At 39.6% G+C, this 19,431-nt stretch overlaps 1 long non-coding RNA gene across 2 annotated transcripts in view; it reads right to left on the bottom strand.

Moving 5' to 3' along the window:
* Positions 1–499: 499 nt before the first annotated feature.
* The window catches only part of LOC117046885, a 20,996-nt gene continuing 2,064 nt past the window's right edge, over positions 500–19,431 (bottom strand). For both annotated transcript variants that reach the window (XR_004426633.1, XR_004426634.1), the window contains exon 3: positions 500–678. This is a non-coding gene — a long non-coding RNA (uncharacterized LOC117046885). The remainder of the gene's footprint in view (positions 679–19,431) is intronic.

The following is a 19,431-nucleotide window of genomic DNA, read 5'->3' as shown; positions in this document are numbered from 1 at the left end:
TGTATTCTGCATGCAACACATGTGCACATGTGCTCTGTCACTGAGCTACCTCTCTCTCTCTCTCTCTCTCTCTCTCTCCCCCCCCAGATCATATTTCCCCACCCCCAAATGTTGTTCTTTTTCTTCCTGTTGTAGAATTTAGGCTGTTTTCCTTCAAAAGAACCAAAACAATATATTTCAAAATACTGTGTGTAATGCTGCTGCCCCAAAGCGTGTGGAGGAAAAAGTATAGGGAATAGGAAAACTTCTGAAATGCAGAAAACATTTGTTTATGTCTCTAAAGAAAACAGAGTGAAAGCAAACCAGCAAATAATATATACAGCAAGTCTCATGGGCAAAATGTAAGCTTAAATCCATGGTTTAACAAATTAAGAGGTAAATAATTTGCCAGTATTATAGTCCAGGCACATGAAAGCACTTCTGGAAATGAGATATATCTGTGCTTTAACAATTATATTTCCTGCACAGACAAAGAGAGAGAGAGAGAGAGCGCGCACAATATATGGTTTTATTCTGATGAATGCTACTGTAAATTACTATTAACCCTTCAAGGCCCCAGGAAATGATGTGGTCATTTGTAGCTGAGTCTGCCTGCTTTCTGTCCTTATATCTCGGAAGCAACTGAAGGAGACTGATAAAATTCAGTTTTTCAATAAGAGAATGTCATCAGGGACATCTCTGTGAATAAAAAGAGAAACGCAAAGGTTACCTCGTGTACCCTTGTAGCACAGTACATACTGCTACATTTGAAACTTTAATTTATTGTGGGGGGGGGGAGAATCAAGTGTGGTGTCCAAATGGTTAAATTTTGCTCAGTAATTTTTTCATTTTTGTTAGTCATGAATATATCCAACCATACAGAGGCCATCAAAATCTTGCCACTAGAGACTATAAAGTCTACTTACATAGGGTTCCTGGGATTTTTCATGTTCTTATGGAAAATATCTCTGAAATCCCTGAGCTGAAAATTTTGATCTCATTTGTGGATGTGAGCGATACTGAGAAAGGGTTGAAGAGTGAAGAGAACACTTTTCTCGCATAATTTCATTTGTCAGGAGAATCTTGACGCTGACATTGGAAGAGTGATTTAATTGATTTTAATCATACACCTGAGATTGAGAAATTGAGCCCTCTGTCCTGAAAAATAATTCTAGGCTTCCCTGAGAATGTCTAATTCGCAGCTAATAGTTTCTTTCTCCCCCGCTCCTTGAAGTTTTGTTATGAAGTTTAGGAATGCAGATGAAAGACTGACACAAAGAAATATTTACCACAGCCTCCAGATTAGCAAATCACTCTCACAGCTTCAGTGCATACATACATAATAGAGCTGGAGCAGTGTTTTGGACAGTAAACCCATTAACAATTTATGTTTTGCATATGGGAAATAGACAGCAATATGGTTTTCTGCATTGGGAATCATTCATAATGATTAATATCCTGGGATCAAGGAAGGCTAGTCAGGCATTCATCGGGGCTGCAAACCGAAGTGGTCTAGTCAGGGCCAGCCCTACCAGTAGGGAGAGGGAGGCGGCTGGTTTGGCTATCATGAAAAGGCACCACATTTTTAATTTTTTAAAAAATATTGTGATTATTATGATGGACAATAAATAATGGCAAGGAAGGTCATTGAGCTGTTTTGTGGGATTTCTCAGCTGCCCCAGATGCTTGACTTTGGGGATGGGGGGGGGGGAGGGTACAATTTGCTGCTCCACTGTCTTGGGCCTAATAGAAGAAAAGAGGTAACCTTTTTCTGTTTGTGAAGATTCAGCTCTGTCACTTTCATCCTGCCCAACTAAATGTTGTACCATTAAAGAATATGAAGATGTCTAAACATTTAAGTTTTCGCCAGATGACTTGCTGAATGGCAAAGAGCCAGAATATTTCACACCTGCCTGACAGGAAAATGACCTTCATGTACTATTATTAACTATGATTCAGGTGGGATTAAGGTCAGCAAGATTCCCCACCACCACCACCATTCAAGCCAAATGTGCTAATGATGGACGAGAAATATTTAGCATTGCTCTGCAAGATTCCTGTCAGGGATTTGCCTTCTCCTCGCAAGGAGAGCCCAGGCGGGAGTACTCCTCGCGGGGAGAGCGGGGAAAGTGATCCTACTAGTGGGAAGGATCAGGGTAGGGAACCTCCTCGAGAGGAGGTCTTGCTCAGGTACAGGGAGCCCCAGTCACTGCTGTCATCTGACTCCTCTCAAAACCCATCACCAGAGCTCTCTCCCGCGGAAGAGGAGGAGGAGTCGAGGGTCAGGGATGCTGGGGAGAGACCCAGCAACGCCAGCCAGAGGCGATCAGAGGGGGAGTTGCAGATTCCGGCGCCAGCATAGCATCGGGGGGTCAGGGGACACAGAAGACGTCGTTTCAGGGTGCCAAGGCTTTGGTGCTGGGCGGGAAACAGGAGAGGGGCACTTCCGGATTCTGCAAATGACTGAGCGGTCATGTTTTTAGCTAGCTCTGCACTGTAAATAGTTATGCACAATAAAGTAATCTTTAGTGCAAGAGGACTCTGTTGTTACTCATGAGCAACACTGTGGTTTACCCTGACAATTCCCATACACGTTTGTGATATTAAACAAGATTTTCAAAATATGCTTCTTTCCCTCCCATGGCCTATCACATTTGCATCAAGGGTTTGAATAAGGAAAGCCCTCCACAATTCTATGATGTCATATTCCAGTATTGCTGAATGTTTTATAGCCTGCACATTTGGTAATAATGGGTGTTTTTGGGGGGGGACGGATGGACCGAAAGCTCTATCCAGAGCTTGTCTGAGGCCTGGGGCAGGAGTCATGTTAGAATAAAGTTATAAACTCAAACAAAAAAAGCAGCCTGTCCCTGGTGGGAGTCTTTGGCCAGATTAGCCCTCTGAGGCCTGGGACCTGACTTCATCATTTCCCTCTACGTCTCAGCTTTTCTGCTCCCTCTCGTTCTCCAGAATCTCAGGCCCACTCGTCCTGTGCCTTGAACCCATGCCATGCCATCCCAAGGTTGAGAGAATGCTCTAGTGTGAGGATGCTGCATTCTGTACTAATATCCCCCTTTGGGGCAAGGGGGTTGAGACAGTGGCTGTAGTGGTGTGCATGATGTACATTTTACAAAAACCTCTATGAATGTCGCTATCATCTAGGAGAGTTCATGTGGGGACCAGTGCATGCTATGCAACAAGACCAGGGCTTCATTAGATATTAGCGCAATGGAAGAAATCTGGAATATGTGAAATGATAACAGAAAAAAGTGCCTTGGAGCAATTGCAGAGTGCTGTTCCTTCAAAAGCAGATTACACACATCTGTGAGAATTTATAGGGTAGAAGATGAGAATCCAGGCAGGTTTGAAATCTGCTAGCTCTCATTTTAGAGATTAAGCATTGCATGAGATTAACTGCAATTTTGATTTTTTTCTAGTTAAAAATAATGTTAGAAGATGGAATCTACACACACACACACTAAAATGTGCTCTTTTAACACGAGCTAATCGATGCAACCATTGCAACAGATGTAAATTAGCTAGTGGCAGCGTTATGGTGCATGCATCCATCTGTACAAGTGGATCTGGGGCATGCAGATGTGACCAAGATGCTTAAATTTCATGTGACTAGTAGCCCTGTGAAACAATTTCCTTTTGTTGCTGTTTTGCATGCTCCTCTGTTGCAAAGCAAGCAAGGCAGAGCTGAAAGGATTATCCTTAAAAAGCTTGCATTTGGCAGGTCTACAATGAAGATGTTCTGAGTCTTCCATCTGAGCATGCACTCAGTGACCAGCCCAGCATAGTTGCAGAATGGTCCTATTTATAAGCAATGGTAAATCCTTGCCAGCACAAAGCTGTCCCATTCTCAATAGCTTTAGAGATGCAATGTGAGCCTTAAAGGGCATGGCTAGTGGTCATTCTCCCCTCTCACCTTCCCCCTCTGTGTTCTCATATGCTTCCCTACCTACCCTCTTTATGGGCTTTCTGGCTTTTCTGAAGCAGCAACATGTGGGGTTGCAGCTGAATTGGTGGAGGCATTGGGACTCACATCAGAGATCACCAGTAACTGGTGAGGGTGGGTGCTATTGATTTAACAACCATAAACAACTGAGAAAACCCTTCTATAATATTTAGCAAATATCATAGTTAGTATTTAGAATAACCCAGATGGCATTTCCTCCAAGTTTCCCCTTAAAGTTCTTCATTCTGGGGGGGAAAGGTACCATTAATTTCACCACAGTCCTCTGTATTTCATATTGCAATCATTCATTTTTGCTCACTTGTTAAATCTAGCATCATACAGTATAAAATGGAAGAAGAAAGAAACGCAATTTGGGTGTTTGACTGGGGAAAGGTCTTACGCACAGTGCACAAATTTGCACAGACTGATTGAACCCAAATGCTTGTATAATAATCAGACAATGTTTGTAGAGTGATTTGAAGGTGAAACATAGTGTGTGGAACATTATTCATTATTATTATTTTATTTTATTATAATATAAAGGGTCATTGTGCAAAGAAGCACAACAATCTTTATGATGCCCATTCATTTTGCTGACTTTTTTGTCATTATCCTCCTTTGGTGATTAAGTGTCATTTGTCTTATAATTTTAATGTTATCTTTAACACACATAATAAAGTTTACATAATTATAGCCTATTAATATAATTTGCATGCATGTTACCCGGAAGGCGAAGAAAATGTTTCATCACCAGGCATGTAATTTGCCTTCTTTAACTATTTTTTTTATCATCTTCATCAATAAATTGGCAGCCTTAATAAATGAAGATAACCTCACTAAATTCTCTTTGGATTCTTTTCAAGGATTCTGAGACATAGAGAATGTGGCTATGAAATACAGTAGGTGTTAAAAAATTGTCTCATCTGCAAAAAGTTTAAAATTTTCATACTTTTGCCATTTTAGGGTGTCAGCCAAAGCAAAAACAATGGCCACTTTTTTGGGGAGGGAGACACAGGACTTTCATAGCAAAGCTACTATAAGACTTTGACTTTTAAATAATGTTCAGGCTGGACTCGAAGAAACAGGAATCAGCTTAAGGTTCAAAAGGTAGGTTCAAAATATTACACCGTGTTTTGCAAAAGTGTTAATGTGTCCCTCCACCCCCTTCCCCTTTCTTGGTAAATGGCAAATGTTTACAACCCAACTAAAACAGTGCCAGGAGAAATCCTGTGTTTGCTCTTTGGAAGATATTCAATAAATTATAGTGAGCTGCAAATGTCATTGGATAGGGAATGGAAAGAGCTTTACCTTTAAGTCTTTAAGTAAAGACTTGCAGCTGGTGCAGCCGCTCAGTAATCCCTAATGATAAGCTCCTTTTAATGCGAGGGTGAGGCAGTTTTCACATGGATACTACTGCATTAACCTTACCCTAGGTATGGTGCAGGTGAAAAGCAGCCATGTACTCAGCAGCTTTTCCTACCCCTGCTTTATTCCCCTAATGCATCTCAAGCCTCCTGTAAAAGATCCCCTTATACCAAGGCAAAAAGATTGCAGTTCAAGCCTATTATCAACAAAAACCTGCCAAAGGGGCTACATTGTCAGACTTTATGGTGGTACTAACTATTCTGTTGTTCTCAGGAGACCAAACTTAGACCATTAAATTCCCTTCATTTGTGATATCAGTGACCTGGACGGCAGACATAGGTCTTTTGATGTAAAAATGCTACTGCAGGAATCAATGGTACCATCTAGTTTCCCCTTAACGTATATCATAAAAGTGTAATGGTGCTCTTCCAAAGAAAAAGTGACACTCCTCTTGTATAATACAATTATACGAGGATGATGTTTTCCGGGGAGTTTATTTGATATTATGATGTGCAGAGCCTTTGCCCATTAAAATAAACTATGAAGCTGACTTCACTCTATTACTTTCAGTAGGCTAAGTGTATTGTCTCTAGTAGAGTATAGATAATTTTCATGCAACAGGGAGCTATTTCCATATCCCCTTCATGTAACAGATGAGCTTATAAATAGGCTTGGATTTACTCAAAAACCAACAAATGCACTGTCTACAGACACATTTAAGACAAAGGCTGTTTTCCAAATGGTCTCCTTTGATATGGAGGTTCCCATGAAATGCTTAGTTGAGTTGACGGATTCCCACTATTTATAGTAAATGTGCCACATATTGAAAAATTGCATTGCTTTTTTTTTCTCCCTGGAAGATCCCCCCCCCCCGCCACACACACATCATTTCTATCAGAAGACCCTTCATGTGTACCCAGAAATCCTCAGAGCTAAAGCTATTAGTAAACAACACACAGTGATAGCTCACTAGCAAACAGTGAACAGGTTTACAATTAATGAAATTGCTGGAACAAAATAAACAGAAGAGGTAACTATGGTTGCACGTTCATGGTTTAGCACAGACAACAACAGCTCTGCTTGGATGATGCATTCTGCAATGATAACCTCCTGAAGCAAAACATTATATATATATATAAAAAACCCAGCACCACTACCACAGTAACAACAAAATGAAAAATGATGCGATGCTCTGATGTTCCAGTGTTTGCCAGAGGCTCATGCATTCAGACTAAAACACTTAGAAGGGAAAGTGTGAAAACTAGTTTTATTGCTCTCCTATGCAGGGTTTAGAGAGTAATTTTTAAATGGTTCCATTTTATACTGTAGGGGCAAAATTAAAGCAGTCATAAGTCTCATTGCAGTCTTCATTTTCTCCTTTGCTCCCTTCATGCAAGTAACTTGGGACTTCTGGATCCATTAGGGAAGGCTATACCTATAGCAACATTCACCTCTCTAGAGGGGAGGGATGTATATTTTTCTTTGCCAGCTTTTCCCTTTCTCTCTCTTCTAGTTCAAGACCCATCTGTAATAGTGGCAATAGCATTTAGCCCATGACTGGTAAGGCTCAGGTTATTCATATGATGAGCCATAAAGCAGTGAGCCATAGGGTGAGGTGGAAGATTTTGGCTTATCTGTGTGCAACACAATAGCCCAAAAGGGAACATCACAACCCTTGGCTTTAGTACTTTTTCTAGGCATCCACCTCTTTTGCAGAATCCCATCTCTTTTTAGTCACATGGCCTATTTGTACATTTGCACATCCAGTGCAGTTGATTCATACATGGTACTCAGTTTCTGCATATAGAGTTGGAATGCACCAGCTATATAATAGCAGCTGCACCCGCACCCGCACATGACACTAAGCCATAGTTTGTGTAATAAACAATGAGTTGTCTCATAGACAAGGCTTGTTTCTCCAAAGCTTGATTTCTTTTCCAATTGCTCTTGCCTTGTGCTTCTGTATCTTAAAATGAACATCAGTGGTGGAATGACCAAACAAACCATGGGTTAAGCAAGACTGTTGGGTTCAGACATAATGCCAAGCCATTACTAAAACAAGCCATAATTCATAAATCAACAATAAACCATGACTTCATGTTGTGATTTATGCCGCCGCCCACCCGCAAAAAAATCACATTCTTCAGGGCTTGGTTCACTCATTCAAACTAATAATAGTTAGGATAAACAAACCGTGACCTAGCATTATGTGTGAACCAGGCAACTGTGTATTTCAAATTCCTCAGGGAATACTTATTGGGCTGTATGATCTTCTAAATGTGAAAATGACCCAATGGCTTCTAGTCTCCTAAATCCCCATAACTTCTTTTTAGGTAAGTCATCCCTGTGTGCTCCAGCTATCCTTTTACCACCATCTCATTTTTCTCCAAGTAAAAAAGAAATTAAATCCTAAAACAAAAAACAAAAAACCCCTTGATATTTGCAGCTGGAATACATTAACCATACAAAGCACAATTCTACAAATTGTGTAATTGGATAATCAGACCACCAAATTTTCATTTCCTGGTTGCTTAATGTCGTTGGTTTTTTTTTTTAAAAAAATGTACAGCAATCTAAAATGCAAGCTTTCTTAGAGTGACAAAAAGGGATTATTCAAAGTTAAAATATTAGAAAAGCATACATTGGAGGCAACCTGTGCCAGATTTCAAAGCAGCTTGTTCACTTGTTCCTTCAACCTTGGTATTATTGCTTCTAATAATGGCCCAAAGGTTGTGGCCACTGTACCATCAAGAATATGAAAATTTGTTCAGTTGGCATGTTTTGCACAGTCTCTTAAACTGATTGTTCATGATTTCTTAGGTAAACACTAGGCTATAAAAGGCATAAGCTCTGAAGAAGCCAAGTGCCATGTATTATTATTATTTAACCATAAGAAATCAAAGCCTCTGGCCACTTCACTTCCTTTACAGCTCATAACACCTTCTACAGAAGTTTCAGAAGCTAAAAGACTGACTCCACACCAGATCAGACCAGAGATACAGTAAAATAAGTCAAGGAAAATTCCCACCTATATATGGCTGAATGACTCCTTGAGCAATAAAATGTCATTAGTGACTATAAAATGCTACAGGGGGATGATGGAGGGCACTCTGAATTTGGCTTTCTACCAGTAAAATCGGTACTGAGAACTCATGTGCCAATTTGCAGTCCCGCTGACTCTCTTTCTATAGCTATTTCATTTCTCAGTCATTGCCATAGTAATTTGATGCTCAATTTTTCCCCTTCCTGCATCAGTGCCACATATTTCACCTTGATACAATGATGACTGTTCCCCCTTCTCGTCCTTTTGTTAGCCTCTACTACTGTTTAACACAAGGGATTGCTGGCTTAGAGAGACTTAAAAAGGGATGGAACCCACAAAGGAACCTTAAGTTGCAGCAACCCTCATCGTCATAGAAATGAAAAAGCCACCATTGACAGAAGTGGAGCGAAATTGTCCTCACAATGGTATGCAGAGCAACTTATATATCTCTTCCCACCTCTTCTATTATCCTGTTAATTTTTGTTTTTGAAGTTTTTCACCATCTTATTAATGAGTCATGGTTCACCTAATGAAAGAGTTATAGGGCTTATGGAAAGAACTACCCAGATTCAAAATTATTATCTTCCCAAATTCAGGTAACTTATGCTGATAGCATTAGAGGATAATATGAGGAGCACAACAAATCATGACTTTGACCTTCTGCCTTGCAGCATCCGTCTTCGTGCCATAAACTGTGTTTCTCCTCTACCAGCTTGAAACAAGCATGCAGAGACAATTAGTAACACTGCTGTTCCTGAAATTAGGCATTAATGGAAATAATGGCTGAGTACTGTGATTCTAGGAAAATGCCAAATATTACTTTGAACATTCTGACAATCTAATACTACTACTACTACTACTATTTATTTATTTATTTATTTATTTCTACTCTGCCCATCTGGCTGGGTTTCTCCAGTCAATCTGGGCAGCTTCCAACAAAAGATTAAAAATACATTAAAACATCAGTCATTAAAATCACCCCTAAACAGGGCTGCCTTCAGGTGACATCTAAATGTCAGATAGTTGTTTATTTCTTTGATATCTGATGGGAGGGCATTCCACAGGGTGGGCACCACTACTGAGAAGGCCCTCTTCTAAAATCCTTAGTGTTTCAGCTGAACCTGTCACATAACCATCAAGGAAATGTCTGATATTCTCATGCTGTATCAGTGATCATTGGTGTTCTCACAATATTTTAGAGTTTCAACATATTTGGCAGCACAATGTCCTGTGCAACACAAAGCAATTGTGCCATAGACTTCACCGCTTAGAAATTCTGAACATTAAGCAGTATATAAATTTCTGTATTAAAACTCCTGGTGAAATAGTCATGCTAAACATCACCAACAGTATGTACTTCAGAGTGCTGCGAAAGTTCGATCAAATGCTCATGCATAACAATTTGCTTCAGTTTCTTAAATTCTACACATGCACGAAATATGGATGCACAGGGAATCCCTCTGCGTATTACTGGATCTGCAAAATGTGTTGTTGACTCCAAAATTCTAGAGGAAATCAATTTCCAAGTGCCAGAAGAACTAGGAACAGTTTTCTCAGAGGGAATTCAAAGCGATACTAGAGGCAGTCTCATATACATATTCTTACACAAAGAGCTAAGATGGGAGTATCTTGTCATTGTGATCCTTATGATGGTCAACATGCCAGTGTTATAGTTTCTTGCAACTGAGCAGTGCAGTGGAGTCATAAATTTTGTTCTTATTGTATAGTATACTAAGCATGATAATCAATCCAGCCCTAGCAAGGGGCATAAACTCATATTTCTAGTTGCTGGGGATTTAAAAAGTGCTTCCACTTCTTCTTCTTATTAAAAAAAGAAAATATCTATGCATTCCAACAAAGGAGACCATGTTGACTTAGTTCTTCATTGTTTTCTTGTCGGAATCTGTTTTCCTCAATTAATGGCTCAAAATGCTTCTGATCTTAAAATGTGGATAAAATTATGCCAACCCTGTCTGCTCTTTTACAGGCAATTTGACAGCTCTGGTTCTTGCCAGCGTTCTATTTTTCTCTGCTATCTTATTCCTTCCAAATGCTATCTGGCAGTATGTTACTAAGAAATTAGCCTGCCTCCCTACCTCTGATTGCCCAGATGGACATCTTAGAAAGCTAGAGAAAAGCAACTTGACAACTGGAAACCAGCCAGTTCTCAGGAAAGATGCATTGCACTGAGCATAAGGGACCAAAATGTTAAAGAATTAAAGTAACAGAAGGTGTTAATGCTGAAAGAGTACTGATTAACAAGGTGGCGAGTTCAAGGGGAACTATTAGTATTTTACACATTTAGTATGTTATATACTAAAGCCTCTCATGCACTCCACTAGCAGTAAGATGCATTAGACTCAGAAGAGAATGGGAGGTAGGAGCAACAGCATCAGTGGCACTGGTTATTTCTCCCAAAAGCAGCAATAAATTGCTCACTTTGCAATTACATATTTTAATTTGGACTGATGGCTTTTCAGCAATATCATGGTAGGCAAGTTTTGGGTTGTTTGTTTGTTTTTAAGAGGTAGTGCACTCAGTATTCTCAAAACTGTTTTTTGGGTTCAACCCCTAAAATTGTGTGTTGCTGGTCCTCTGAAAGCCCACACAAGCTAGGCTGTGTAATGGTTGACTACAGAAAAGGTTGAAATCTAGCTCTCCTAGCTCCAGCAATACAAATCAACCCACAAACCACTAGAGTCAATGCAAAAGTAGGTACAGACCAGTTATTTGAGGTGTTTATACTTAGAATTGGAACCACAATTTCCTGGGTGCTCAAGAGGAAAAGTGCATCTATCTCAGCACCACAGAAGCTATTGAGCTACTCCTGTGTGGTACACCTGTATCAAAAGTTGCTTTGGAGGGTGTTGGGCAGAGGGCTTCCAATGTTCCTCTGGAAATGAGACTGCTAAGGTTCTTCCACTTCTCTTATACTCCCTCTTCTACTTGCTGTGGTCAGCATAACTCTAGTTTTGCTCAAGAGTAGGAAAGGGAAGACGCATCAGCTCACCTCTCTACTGCTCTACCTCCTGCTAAGCAGCAGTGACCCAAATGACTAGAGGTTAGCTGTGCAGCAGTGGCTTAGCCCACCATTTACTACTGGGAACAGTCACAACCTTGTGTGGTGCCTTGGAACATTTAAAGTTATATAAACACATCCCTGCTGCAGCGCTTGGCAGCCCCATCTACAAGAGAAGAAACCATTTCTGGTGCTGGTGCTCTGGCAAAACAAACAGTCCCTTAGGATTGGACTCTCTTTCCCATTAACTTCAGTGCAATGAAAATAGTTTGTTTTTAAATGCACTTTGATGTACAGAAGTCGTGCTATGTTGGGTATGGTGAAATAAATTGTGCATCGCTCAATTACATCCCTTACACCCCAAATAAACCTATGTGCGAATATGACTCCGTTTGCCCTGAGTAAACGTCACAATTTCCACTAACGCAGAAGAGTCAACACTTCCTTGTGTGGGCAACTAGCCTTAAATATATTTAATTTCAGATATACACAATAACTTAGATTGCCAATAACAGAGACAGACCACCCCACCCTAATCCAAAGTTGTTGTGTTTTTTTTAATAGATTGTGTCAACAATCCCAGAACTGTTGAGTCCCTTGGGAGCGAGCAACACCTGAGCATTGTGTGTTGGTGCATAGTGTGAAATAATAATTTACAATATGGCAAACACAAAACATGGCTATGAATTCCAGTGCTAAGATCTGGTGGTGACATAAGCTGAGACTCAGAACAAAAAATCCATCTAAATTGTTCTGAATTTAAACACTGGTTTTCATCCTTTTGGGACAATTTATGCTTTAGGCAGAGCTTTTCTACAAGGCTTCATACTGCATGTGTGCATATTATACCTCCAAATTGCCTCCAAGCTGACAATCTTTTCTGGTGCATTATGACTTTGCTGCTGAAGATCTACCTAGCCAAATTAAAAATAATCCCTAAAGAAAAAGAAAAGGAGGGGGACTTTCAACATGGCCTATTGTGAGGCACCTTTGACCTTGCAGAAAATATTCAAATCTTTAAGCAAGACTGCCAGTAGTAGCTCAAGCCCTGTACAAACACCCTGCATCTTGATTGATAAATATGCTATGTTTACCCTGTGATTACTGTATAGTATTTTATGTTCTTGCTAATTTATTTGGAACTCTTAACCTGTTAGGTTATAAATTCAGCAGCATTTGATAATGAACCATGTTGAAATAAATCAGCATCTGGGAAGGGGGGGCGGCGGCAGAATATCCTAAGGAACTCTGCAAAAAAAGAAAAAGAAAAATCACTTCATAGATCTCAGTGTATGAAAAGGTATGACAGCCAAGACAGACAGACATATTAACCTTTTATAAATCCTTGGCATCTAATCGCTCTAAGTATTACTTCATACAATTCTTCCATAAAAGAGACATATATAACATTAAAGCTCCATATCACTAGTAGCTTTATTACTGAAAGCCAACACTTATAGACAGCCTGAGAAGTCTGGGAGGCAGAGAAGACACATCTATGCTCGTATGTATATTAGATGGATTTCCTTTGGTATGGATCATGTTATTTAGATTGCATATCTCCAATTCTGTTTGGAAGCAAATCTGGTGTGTGTGTGTGTTTGCCTCTGTTTCATAGGGCACCTGGACAGACCTTAGTGGAACATGGGTCTCTATTAAGCTGCTGTTCAGTAGTTTGGTGGTATTCAGACAATATTGAAACATTCCCAAATGAACTTTGCGGGGAGACATTTTCATTCGCTGCCTCCCTCCTCATGCATATTAACAAATGGTATGCAAGGCCTCATTTAATTCACTGATTTTACATTCGGATCACTTTCTCTTTTACAGCTATTTTTACCGGGCTTCATTAATCTTTGTTGAATACAATGGCATACATCTTTAATGCGGCCGCTGTCAAGTCATATTTCAGTAAGAGCTGCAAACTGAATGACAGCAAGCAATATTAATAAATTTAACATAGACTATATCAATTTTTAACAGAATGAATGTGGAAGCTAAATGTATTATTTTTCGTTTAAATCATAGGGTTTATCGCCAGTTAAGTAGCAGCGATTTCAGGAAACTTGTGACGTGCCGTACAAATAGATTTACATCTCATTAATAAGTAAATTAGGCAAATGCCTTTCAAGTTCAGACAAGTACATAAGTGTAATCTCCATATTAAAGGAGTAGTCTTTGATAAACCACGGAGGAATTGCAGCAGCCAACTATGTGACATGTTGCCAGAGCCTGAACTCTTCCACATTCCCACCTTTAATTATACTGGTTCATTACTAAAGAGATAAGTGTCTCTCCAGTTAAGATTCTATAAATGAACACCATGAGGGCACCTCCCAAATCATTTTTGAAGAAACCATGAAAAGGTGATAACGGTTATGAAGGGGGGGGGACACGAATTATCACCTGCTCTCTTTCTTCCTTCTCTGTAATAACATTAAAACATTAAGATGAATTCTCTTCTTTAAAAAAAATAATCTCAAAAAGAAATCGTCCATTCAGTAGCCTATTTTGTTTAAGATTGAAAAAGGTTGCGGAAAGTGGGGGTGGGGGTGGCGCAAGAAGAAAACATTTGCGATTAAAAAAGAAAAGAAAAGAAAATTCTTCCATAAATCCCAACAGAGATAATTTGCTGCAAAATTTAAACCCAGTGAGAACTTGTCTGTCTGTGTTAAATAAAAAAAAAAGTTACGGTTGGTAGGAGACATGTTTTTGCAGTAGCTTTAGCGATTATAGGAAATTACATGCAAAGCCAGAGTTCTGATCCTAAGTTAATTTATAATTGGAAAAAACTTATTAATTAGCTATGGCATTCTAATTAAGAATTAGAATTAGAGGAGTGTGTGTTAAAAAGCCAGTCAATACCCAACTATCTGTATATTTTTTTATTTAAAAAACCCTTCTGACAGCTCTCAGTCCACTCCCCCCTATTTTTTATATTCATTCATATATGTGTGTGTGTGTGTGTGTGTGTATTATATATATATGCTAGTGAGAACTTTCTTTTCTAGAATATAAATAACCAAAGAAATATGGTTAACAGGGATATATATTTAACTCACAATGCACACCATTTCAAACATGGAGTGCATACTTTTGACATTCAGAGCTTAGCTTGCATCTTTAACATAAGGTCCTTTTGTGAATATACAGGGAGGCTCCCAAATATGATCAGTACTGAACACACCAAACACTTACCAAGAGGCATTTATTTCATGCATATGCCGAATATACAAAGATATGTAAGCACGAAGACAAAGGGGGATGATTCTACTCTTGCTGCCTCAGATGGGGCAGGGTTAGACTGGTGTGCATCAATAGTTGTACTGTATGCATATCAGCAGTTCACAGTGATGTGCACTGAAAGGCAGATGTGGAAAATTTCCCCCCTTTTTAATCCCCTCCTCCCTGATTAAAAAAACAAAAACAAAACCCTCTTCCTATAAGCTGGCCGCAATGCTCCCTTAAAAATGCCATTTGTCTCCTGATGCTTACTTTCACAGTGCTAGGATATTTGAAAGGAAATTAAACATTAAAGTACAGTGGTACCTTGGGTTAAGAACTTAATTCGTTCTGGAGGTCCGTTCTTAACCTCAAACTGTTCTTAACCTGAGGTACCACTTTAGCTAATGGGGCCTCCCGCTGCCACCGCACCACTGCCACGCGATTTCTGTTCTTATCCTGAAGCAAAGTTCTTAACCCAAGGTACTATTTCTGCGTTAGCGGAGTCTGTAACCTGAAGCGTCTATAACCCAAGGTACCACTGTAGATAAGTTACACACACACACACACACACTGCTATGCAGTTTGTGTAAGGAAAAAAAATACCCCATTTTGAGACATATGCTTCAATCCGAAACATACTGTTTTCTTAAATGAGAGAGAGGAATCAGTTGGGACTCATTTTTCATATGATATATCATTATGTTAAAAATAAAAGCAGAATTCTAAAAAGAAATCTGTTGACAAGCTATTCCTTCCCACCCTCTTCTCAACCAAGTACTTTTTAGAAACTTACACATGCAAATTCCTCACTCTGAGTTTATTTTCAGGGTAATTCACACATAACAAGAAATCCTGGTTTGGCATGATGTGAACAGCAGTTCTGCCTCTCCATCTGCCTGTCTATCTTGATTGTTTGTTTCATTGCATCTATATCTCACCAGTTACAGTTAGGTAGCCGTGTTGGTCTGTCATAGTCAAAACAAAATAAAATAAAAAATTCCTTCCAGTAGCACTTTAGAGACCAACTAAGTTTGTTCTTGGTATGTGTGTGTCCCCACTCCCTCACTATATTTAAGGGTTTGGTGACTTCCATTTCAGTCGAAACAAAATAGAAAATTCTTTCCAGTAGCACCTTAGAGACTAACTGAGTTTGTTCTTGGTATGAGCTTTCGTGTGCATGCACACTTCTTCAGAAAAGAATTTTCTATTTTGTTTCGACTATGGCAGACCAACACGGCTACCCACCTGTAACTGGTTCCATTTCAGTGTATCTGAAGAAGTGTGCATGCACACAAAAGCTCATACCAAGAACAAACTTAGTTGGTCTCTAAGGTGCTACTGGAAGGAATTTTTTATTCTGTATCTCACCTTTACTCAAAGGAGCACAAGGTGGTTTGTATGGCTTTTCCATGCCCCAGTCATCATCATCAAACCTTTTATTGGCATCACATAGAAACATCCATAACATATCAATACAGAATTATCACCTTCCCAGTGGCACAAGACATTTACCAAAAGATGAGAGGCAGAGCAGACTATTGTCATGCCTCTGGGTCTCCAGGAAGAACAGAGGTCTGCAATGTATTTCGACGACATAACACTAGATAAACATATTTTGCCACTAACTTGGTGAGCTCCTGATCATTTCCCAGTAATAGAAAATGTATGGCCTCCAACTCTGGTTGCCATTTGGGGATGCAGAGTTGATCAAGGAATTGCTGGCAGAGATCTACATATAGTTTGCATTTAAGAGCCATGTGTGTGAGAGTTTCCACCTGAAGGTCTTCACATGGGCAAATTCTTCCTCCTGCCCCAATTCATCCTCACAACAACTCTGTAAGGTAGGTTATGCTAAGAGGTAATGACTGGCCCAAGGCCACCTAGTGAGTTTCAAGGCAAAGGGGCAATTTGAACCCTAATCTCCCAGGTGCTAGGCCACCACTGTAACCACTATACCACACTGGTATGATATCATGTGTCGCAGAAGAAAAATAGGAAATAACATATTATTACCCCAGTCATTAAAACATAGTAACAACCCCCCCCCTAAATGACAAAAGAACAATTGCTATTTGGCATCTAAGTAGGCAAATTAGTGTCTGCCTGCAGTCACAGGTTAAATCAGGTATCAGTGCTGCTTCAGATTACATCTGTACTTAATTAGAGTGTGGCATAGCTAAATGAAATGCTGATTCAGACTGCTATTGTCCTATATGTGAATGAATGGCCCCTACCCCTGTCTTCTGTCTGGAGAGTGAAGGATCAGAAGCAAACTTTCCCCTTCATTCTGCTCTCTTTCCATCAACAACAACATGGTGGTATGTGAATATATGCATCCCAACCCAAAGTGCTTCAGAGCTACATTGTGCACATGAGATCAAGTGCAAACGCAGGTGGGCTTTCTTATTCACTTCATCGCTGAATACATCACTGTTGCATGTGCAAAGCCTGTTGCTAAAGTTCAAGTGCATTAGAAAATCTTTACTCATTTGAGAAGTGTGTGTGCATAGCATAATCCCTGTGTGTACACTGAGGACTCGGATTAAATTCTGGGATTTTAGGGGGAGGCTGTTTTAGCAATTTCTGCAAATCTTTAATGAAATAATAATTACATGTCAAAACAATGCAGATAGATACTGGTTCTTCCTAGGAAGATAAACAAATCTAGTCACACTGTGTTCAGTTAAAGGGCTTGGATAAGCAATTGCCTGAACTGATGTGATCTCATAGAATGTGCACAAACATCTCAACTGCTTAAAGAAACAACAAGGCCAGAGAGACCAGTTTGTCTGAGATTAAAACTTTACATAAATTGTAGGGAGAGGAGGAGCTATTGGGGAGGTTGGGGTTAGCAATTTAAACCAGGAGATAGAGAAACTATCGCTACAGAATCTATAGATAAGGTCGCTGGTTGCTGAAAGAACAGACAGGAAAAGTAGCAAATGTAAAAACAGGAACCCAAGAGAGGAAAAAATGGAAGAGGAGGGCTGAAGAAAATGACATATAAGGCAGAAAACAGAAAATCAAGTTGGGCAAGCAATGGAATGGGGAATATATTTATTATGGCTGAAAAACAGCTCAAGAGGCTAGCTGAAAGTGTCATGAGAGAATAAGAGGGGGATTGAGAAAGAGGGATTTGAGAAACTGTGCTGATAGTGGTAAAGAATGGAGTGAGCTGGAAGAATTTGGGAAAGTGGCAAAGCCTTATTTATTGCCATGGATGTGAAGTATTGGCAGGAAGGGAAAGAATTCTGGAAACTAGGGTACAGTGAGAGCAGAGTAACAGGTCCATATCATTTTCAGAAATACATGAACATACATGCAATGATACATCAACTCTAAGACAGCAGCAGGGGCCAAGGCAGAGTCTGATTGAAACTAACTACACAATTATTTTATTGCAAGCTTCTATATATGTAATAGAATTTAATATGAAACACTTCTTGCCTTGCAGAACCCTCTTATACTGACGGCATAACTAACTCATGCAATTGGTCCTCCTAGTGCTACTAATCTGGTGAATGCAACTGCTGACAGAGGAAGGGGAGGGTGATTTGTGTGACAAAAAAATTTTTCTAGGAGGTTGAGGGTAGTGATGGGAGAATCAGTCAGTTCCATTTTCTCCCCATTTCTCATTTTTCCAATCTTAAATTCAGTTAGAATTTTTTTATGTATCAAAAAGTGCTCATGAAAATCGATCAGGATTTTAGAGAGAATTTCTCATTATATATGTCTGTATGCAATTTTGCCAAATATACACATATGTATATTTGTATGCTATTTGTATATTTGTATGTACATTTGTATGCTATTTGTGCACACTTTGCCCCAGTATATACACTTTTGTACACATTTCTTGGCTGGAGAACTGCATTGCAAAATTTGGAGAAGTGCAGATTTTGAAGAATGGGTGTGTTTCAGGTCATGTATTGTTTTGGGAAGTGTGAACATTAAATGCAAACAGAATGAAATTTATCTCCCATCCCTAGTTGGGGGACCTCCCATAACCAATTTTCATGGGGTGCTGGGTGTTATGGTGTGTGTGTGAATTGACAGTAATTGCTTCTCTCTTTCTTTGTCAACAGATGTCTTTGAATGAATCAAAAAACCTTCGGTTTGTGCAAGGGCACCAGTTGGATACAGCTGGAGGAGTGGAACCACAGCCCAGCAATGCCCCAAAGATTTCAAAAAACAAAAAAACTTTTTTGTGGCTGCAGTATCTAAGACCTATGTTCTATGAATTTTGCAGAAATATAGTAAGTACTGTACATGGTTACATCTCTGATATCCTAATGGCCACAAACAGGAAGTAGTTGATTGCCCTGTGCAGTTCCTAAACTAAGCTCAGGACAGGATATGCTACACAGAGGGCAAAGAAGGAACAGTTACTTAAACACATCCATTTTCATGAGGTCAGTGGTGAAAGCAAGGGCTGGAGTTGGCTCAATTGAGTATGATACAGGAGCCATAGTCACAGTTCAGCTTCCTGATCTTGATATAAACTAGGAAAAATAAAGAAACAATCCCACCCCCACAAGGATTTAGTGCTGATAGGTCCTAGGCATATGAAATGGTTGTGTAATAGGACAAGGGACTAGAGACCAACACCCAAAAAAAATCACCAATCTTTTCTGACTCAGGATCAACTCATGTTTCACTTTTTAAAACTTTTTGTGCCTGAGTTGAAATACTAAAATGGCAGGCAGCTCTCTTAGTGCTACAGTTGCTATGAATTAGCTTCTCCATGGCAATCCTCACTTCCTACAATAAGATTGTCCAGTAGAACTCACCATGTGAATAGAAAGGACTAAGTCATGTCTGCTTGTTTGGTCACTAGAT

Source organism: Lacerta agilis, chromosome 5 (genome assembly GCF_009819535.1).
Source record: "Lacerta agilis isolate rLacAgi1 chromosome 5, rLacAgi1.pri, whole genome shotgun sequence".
NCBI lineage: Eukaryota > Metazoa > Chordata > Lepidosauria > Squamata > Lacertidae > Lacerta > Lacerta agilis.
The sequence above is the reverse complement of the archived record's forward strand: the minus strand, read 5'-3'. Positions and strand labels throughout refer to the sequence as shown.